Below are 7,495 nucleotides of genomic sequence, written 5' to 3'. Positions count from 1 at the left end.
GACTTCAGTGCTGCTGCCAGATAATCACAGCTGATCTCTGACAAACCACAGTAACTCAATCTGTATAAATAAAGTAATAAGGTCATTAAGATAAGATGGGGCCTGATTATTTAAGACCTATGTGAGGAGCAGGATTTTGAATTCTGGATTTAACAAGAAGCCAAAACAGGAGAAATCTGCTCTCTCTTTCTAGTCCCTGTCAGGACTCTTGCTGCAGCATTTTGGATTAACTGAAGGCTTTTCAGGGAGTTTTTAGGACTTCCTGATAATAATGAATTACAGTCGTCCAGCCTGCAAGTAATAAATGCATGAACTAGTTTTTCAGCATCACTCTGAGACAGGATATTTCTAATTTTAGAGATGTTGCACAAATGGAAGAAAGCAGTCTTACATATTTGTTTAATACGTGCATTGAAGGACATGTCCTGGTCAAAAATGACTCCAAGGTTCCTCACAGCGTTACTGGAGGCCAAGGTAATGCCATCCAGAGTAAGAATCTGGTTAGATACCATATTTCTAAGATTTTCAGGGCCGAGTACAATAACCTCAGTTTTATCTGAATGAAGAAGCAGAAAGTTAGCGGCCATCCAGGTCTTTATGTCTTTAAGACATTCCTGCAGTTTAACTAATTGCTGTGTGTCATCTGGCTTCATGGACAGATAGAGTTGGGTGTCATCTGCATAGCAGTGAAAATGTATGCTATGTCTTCTAATGATGCTGCCTAAGGGAAGCATGTATAATGTAAACAGAATTGGTCCTAGCACTGAACCCTGTGGAGCTCCATAATTAACCTCAGTGTGTGAAGAGGACTCTCCATTTACATGCACAAACTGGAGTCTATTAGATAGATATGATACAAACCACTGCAGCACAGTACCTGTAATACCTACAGCATGTTCTAATCGCTCTAATAGGATATTATGGTCGACAGTATCGAACGCTGCACTGAGGTCTAGCAGGACAAGCACAGAGATGAGTCCACTGTCAGAGGCCATAAGAAGATCATTTGTAACCTTCACTAAAGCTGTTTCTGTGCTGTGATGAGCTCTGAAACCTGACTGAAACTCTTCAAATAAACCATTCCTCTGCAGATGATCTGTTAGCTGTTTGACAACTACTCTTTCAAGGATGTTTGATATGAAAGGAAGGTTGGCGATTGGTCTATAATTAGCTAAGACTGCTGGGTCTAGAGATGCTTTTTGAGTAAAGGTTTAACTACAGCCAGCTTGAAGGCCTGTGGTACATAGCCGATCATTAGAGATAGGTTGATCATATTTAAGATCAAAGCATTAATTAATGGCAGGACTTCTTTGAGCAGTTTTGTAGGAATGGGGTCTAAAAGACATGTTGAAGGTTTAATTACTGAAGTTAACTCAGAGTCTTTTTCTCCAGTTGTTCTTTCTAAATGAATATCAATGGTACTAAAAGTAGCTGTAGATAATGTGAGATGATTTTGAGCATTTTTTTCTCTAATGATTAAAATTTTATTTGTGAAGAAGTTCATGAAGTCATTACTAGTTAACATTAAAGGGATGGTTGGCTCAACAGAGCTCTGACTGTTTGTCAGCCCGGCTACAAGGCTGAAGAGAAACCTGGGGTTGTTCTTATTTTCTTCAATCAGTGATGAATAGTAAGATGTTCTGGCTTTGCGGAGGGCTTTCTTATAAAGCAACAAACTATTTCTCCAGGCTAAATGATGATCCTCTAAATTTGTGACACGCCATTTCCTCTCCAGCTTACGAGTCATCTGCTTTAGGCTACGTGTTTGAGAATTATACCACGGAGTCAGGTACTTCTGATTAGAGACCTTAGTTTTCACAGGAGCTACAGTATCCAGAGTTGTACGTAGTTCTAAATCTGGTTCTTGTCAGTCTTTTACTGAATAGAGAGAACACAACTCAGTTAGTCAAAATATTTATAATTATTTTATTTAATCATCTTCCGGAAGAGAGAGACTTGCACAGTCCAAAGCCAATTTGCAGATCTCTAGCATTAGAAGCCAAAAATGGGTATCATATAGGTGTTATTTTGGTCCTTTACGCGTCACACATAGTTTCGATAAAAACAACTCCTGTGCTGCATTAGTTTCACTTCCTGTTCTCTGCAGCTCTGCACAAAACTTCCTGTTTTAATTCTCCTCTAAATTAAGACTCCGTTGTTAAGGCAACCTGTCACCCTCTGACCTAGTTCTCTCTCACAGCTGGCCTTGCTTTATACAGGCCTTTATTATTAAAATACATGAAACAATATGATCAGAAAATAAGCACTAAGAATATATATTTATTCCATAACAGTAGTGAGGAGGCAAAGTTATTAACAAGATAATTGACCTCTGCTAGAGTAGCGTTCAGGTAGCTGCTCTGCTCTGTGTTGTGTGGTGGAAATTTCTTTATTCTGTGTATTAATCACATATTTTAACCACATCACTTTAGCAGTAGTATTATCACTTTCTCACTTAGTTGTATGCATGTGGAATGTTATCACAAGTGGGCCTCAGGTTTTATTGCATCTTCACAGAGGGCCTTTTGTAGAGTTGAAGACATCTAGGCACCCTGCTCAAGGGAGGTGACTGGTTGTAACTTTTCTTAGAGTGGGAAGGGGTCAAGGATGAGCTGGACTGAAGGTGTAGGGATATGTGATGTCCTATGGAATGTTCTTTGTTTGAGAGTGTCTGTGTGTGTATAAAAGAGTCCAAGGCGGTGGCCATCGTCAGAGGTCATACCTGGTGTTTGGCCTGGATGTTTCTCTCCACATTGCAATATGTTTATTAAACCCACTTCAAATAATGCTCACTGGGTGGTTTGCAGGTTATTTTTTAAACTTACATGACAATATGGCACTGCGAGTAGGGCTAAACTAAGGCTGAGTGCTGTGTGTGAATGGAAGACTAGAAGACTATTTGAGTTTGACATGTGCCACACTGGAGTTGAAATGGCAAATGAAGAGATTGAAAAGAAGAAAAATAAGTCGAAGCAGAAGTAGAATGGCGAACTGGGCCTCTGATACGTCAACGACTGTGACCTGCTGCAGATGTGGGAGACAGACAGCAGCGGTGGGAAGGAGGGAGAAGAGATCATGGAGGAAAAATGAAGTCTGTTGGTGTTAATGTGAGAGCACATGAAAATTGGGTTGAAAATTGAGGCCGACTGACTGGTGGAGGTTGAGAAAGTGTCCGGAGCATCGCAACAAATGGTAAAAGAATGCAAACACACGTACACAAGCAGAGAGTGTATTAACCCTCCTACTAACACACACATGCAATGAACATCACACTCATGACATGCCCATATTTCTCATCACTGTTAAAACAGGGAAAACTTAACATACACTTGTTATCAAATGCTGAGTTTATCCACTGCTGACAATTAACTCTCCAGGTTGCAGGTTAACCTTTGGAAAAGAGACTCTGGTGTGACCAACCAGTGATCAGATTTAGTTGGTAATATAGTAAAATTATGAGATGCTTTTTGCTGATTGAGCAACACAAGTGATTTACTGTATGAGGGAAATTCTGTGAAGGACTGAAAGACGACATCATTTAAAGACAATTCATTTATGATGAATAAATAAGGTTAAAGGTCTCCAAAAGTTGATTCTGTTCATCTGGATGTAGCGTTTTGTGGGAGAAACGTTTCGTCACTCATCCAAGTGACTTCTTCAGTCTCAGCTGACTGCAGGTTTCAATCTTATAAACAGTACATTTGCATAATGACTGAAACCAGCCCACTGAAGGAACAATGGGCTGGGAGGTCAGTACAGACTCTAACAGACTGAGTTTCCTGTTTCTGATGTATGGGTGAAGCTTGCACCTAGAGACACACACCTGATTATATGGGAACAAACTTGCTTTGTAAAATACATGATAGCATGTCAAATGTTTCTTTTTTTGTGAAAAAATAATTTTTTTGTTGAGAGTGATCACAAGGTGAGTTCCTCCAGATTACAATGGGCTGTGGAGAAATTCCCTTATCCGGGTGGTAAGTCTTATCAGGTGGTAAGTCCTGTGTTTAAAAGGATTACGCGATTCAATCCATTTTATAATCATAAAGACTTGTTTTTTCAGTTGGTACAGGACATTGAAGATGATAACAGTGGGTGTATTATATTCTTAAACTTAGTTACAGGACATCTACTGTGATGAAGTCTACTCCCCACTGCTGTGTGATCAGTTATTGTAAATTTAAATGTTATTAGGAAATCAGACAAGAGAGGGCACCTCCATGAATTGCTACCTTATTGTGGTGGAGGAATTTGTGTGTCCCAGGGATCCCAGGGGCTATGTTTTGTCCCCTGGTAGGGTCTCCCATGGTAAGTTATCTGGTCTCTCACCCAGAACCAAAGAGCGATTCAGAAGACCCCTATTAAAGAAAAATTGAGGGAACAGTTCACCCTGCCCGGGATAGGGTTACCAGGGCCCCGCCCTGGAGCCAGGCCCAGGGAAGGTGCCCGAGGGCAAGCGTCTAGCGGCCAGGCCCAAACAAGGGACACGGGCCCATCCTCCTGGAGGCCAACCACTCGCAGGAGGCGCCGTAGGGGTCGGCTGGAATGTGTGCCAAGCGGCAGCCATGAGCAAAAGCCCTGGCGGACTGATCTCCAGCTACCAAAACTAGCGATTGGGACATGGAACATCACCTCTTTCGTGGGGAAGGAGCCTGAGTTAGTGCGTGGGGCTGAGAGGTAACGACTAGATATAGTCGGATTCACCTCAAAGCATGACTTGAGCTCTGGACCATTCTCCTGGAGAGGGTCTGGACTCTGTCTCAGTCTGGAGTTGTCCTTGGTGAGAGGCGGCAGGCTGGGGTAGGTTGCCTAGTATCCCCTCGGCTTGCTGCCTGTACGTTTTGGTTTCTCCCGGCGTACATTCTGTAATCGTGTCACCGGATCTGCGGCCATGTGTTTTTTGGAAACTCAGGTAAAGAGAGGGGCTGAGCTGTCAACTGATCACAACCTGGTGGTGAATTGGATCAGGTGGCAAGGGATTGTCACTGATTCTGTTGGTAATTTTATTGACAGAATTTCTAGGCGTACCCAAGTGGTGGGAGGCTTTCACATGGGTGGTCTCAGAAACTCATCTCTGCTTTTCACAGATGATGTGGTTTTGTTGGCTTCATCAGGTGAGGAGATGGCCTCCAGCTCGCACTAAACTGGTCGCAGCCGAGTGTGAAGGTGGGAATGGAAATTAGCACCTTCAAATCTGAGGCCATCGTCCTGAGCCAGAAAAGGGTGAAGTGCCCACTCCAGGTCAGGATCGAGTTCCTGCCCCAAGTGGAGTCCAAGAATCTTGGGGTCTTGTTCAAGAGTGACAGGAGAAGGGATGGAGAGATCAACAGACGGATTGGTACTGCGGCTGCAGTGATGCGGTCGTTGTACCAGACCTGGGGTGAAGAGAGAGCTGAGTGTAAACGCGAAGCTCTCGATTTACCGGTCAATCTACGTCCCTACACTCACCTATGGTCACGAGTTGTGGGTAGGGACCAAAAGAACAAGATTGCGGATACAAGCGGCGGAAATGGGCTTCCTCCGAAGGGTGGCTGGCTTCTCTCTTTGAGATAGGATGAGAAGCTCAGCCATCCGGGAGGGGCTCAGAGTAGAGATGCTGCTCCTCCACATTGAAAGGAGCTAGTTGAGGTGGTTCGGGCATCTGATAAGGATCTCTCCCGGGTGAGGTGCTTCTCTGCTGCCCCCGCAACCCAGCCCCGGATAAGCAGAAGAAGATGAATGGATGGATGGATGGATGGATGGATGGATGGCAAGAGAGGGTTTTCAAGAAATACTGTTAAATGTTCAGTTTCTATGCCATATGTCAAAACAAGAACTACAGTGTGATTAAAGTGGTGGGTGGGTTCTTTTACAGTTTGAAAGAAGCCAATTGAGTCTAATAACAGATTAAACGCTGTGTTGAGGCTGTCATTTTTAGCATCTACATGGATGTTAAAATCACCCACAATATTTTATCTGAGCTGAGCACTAAATCAGATAAAAATTCTGAGAAATCAGACAGAAACTCTGTGTAAGGCCCAGGTGGATGATAGATGATAATAAATAAGACTGGCTTTGAGTTTTTGACCTAGGGTGGACAAGGCTAAGCATCCGGCTTACAAATGAATTAAAAGTCTATCTGGGTCTTTGGTTGATTAATAGGCTGGTGTGAAAGATTGCTGCCACACCTCCCCCTTGGCCTGTGTTTCGAGATTTCTGGTAGTTAGAATGACTCGGGGGGTGTTAATTCATTTAAACTAACATAATCATCCTGCTGCAACCAGGTTTCTGTAAGGCAGAGTAAATCGATTTGTTGATCAATTATTAAGTCCTAACAGAGACTTGGAGGACAGACACCTAATGTTTAATAATCCACATTTCACTGTTTTACTCTTTGGTGCAGATGTGGATACTGACTTTTTTTGTGATTTTTTTTTTTTTATGTTTAAGTTGTTTTTGCTCGTTTTAAGTTTGCTTTGTGTCTGTTTGGGAGCTGACACAGTCTCTGTGGAGATGGGGTTTTGGGGGGGATATCAGGAGGAGAGAAGCTGCAGAGAGGCGTGTAAGACTGGAACTGTGCTTCCTGGTCCCAACTCTGGATAGTAATGTTTTGGGGGATTTAATCATTTTGGCCAGATTTCTAGAAATGAGAGCTGCTCCATCCAAAGTGGGATGGATGCTGTCTCTCCTAACAAGCCCGGGTTTCCCCCAAAAAGTTTCTCAATTATCTATAAAGCCCACATTGTTTTTGGATGTTGGTCTGTGTTTTGTATGATGTATGTATGTTTTGTGTTGGACTGTTGTCTCTAAAGCAAACTGCCATTTTGGTTTGGATTTCAGTGTCAGAATGTCTTTAAGGTGGAATGAAGAGGTTAAGAGTTTCATAGTGAATTATCCAGTGGAGGATTTTTCCTTCTTCTTTGAGGGTTTGAAATGTGAACATTGTTCTGCTACAGTCAATGGACCAAACCAGAGAAGAAGAAAACAGACTTTACCATGAAGATCTTCAGTGTGGATCAGTATAATAGCAGCCTTATGTCTGCAGTTTAGTGTCAGCACAACTTTCACATTATTTTCATCTCAGCACAACTCAAACATGCTGACTGACCTCAGAGTTTCAAGTCCACATCCTGGACTCTCCAGAAAACCACACAGCTGCTTCACTCCTGAATCATGTAGGTTGTTCAGGCTCAGGTCCAGCTCTCTCAGATGGGAGGGGTTGGACTTCAGTGCTGCTGCCAGATAATCACAGCTGATCTCTGACAAACCACAGTCCCACAATCTGTAAAAAGAATGAAAGATGTAAGTTTATTAGACAAAGTGTGTGCTTGAAATCATTCAGTGTTTCATCATCTGTTCAGAGCTGAAGAAGGTTCAGAATGTAGAAGTTTAGAAAATGGAAACTCCAAACAGCTGAAGCCAACAGGAAGCAGCTTCAAACAAACACAACAAGAGAAAAAACTCTGAATGTTTCACAATAGATGGTAAATGGCCTGTATTTGTATAAGCGCTTTTC

At 42.6% G+C, this 7,495-nt stretch overlaps 1 pseudogene; it reads right to left on the bottom strand.

Annotated features, from left to right (window-relative positions):
* Positions 1 to 3,707: 3,707 nt before the first annotated feature.
* Positions 3,708 to 6,386, bottom strand: LOC120720614 (annotated as a pseudogene).
* Between the last annotated feature and the right edge of the window lie 1,109 nt (positions 6,387 to 7,495).

This window comes from Simochromis diagramma, unplaced genomic scaffold (assembly GCF_900408965.1).
Source record: "Simochromis diagramma unplaced genomic scaffold, fSimDia1.1 OVJJ01000585.1, whole genome shotgun sequence".
NCBI classification, from domain to species: domain Eukaryota; kingdom Metazoa; phylum Chordata; class Actinopteri; order Cichliformes; family Cichlidae; genus Simochromis; species Simochromis diagramma.
This window is presented reverse-complemented; position numbering and strand designations above follow the sequence as displayed.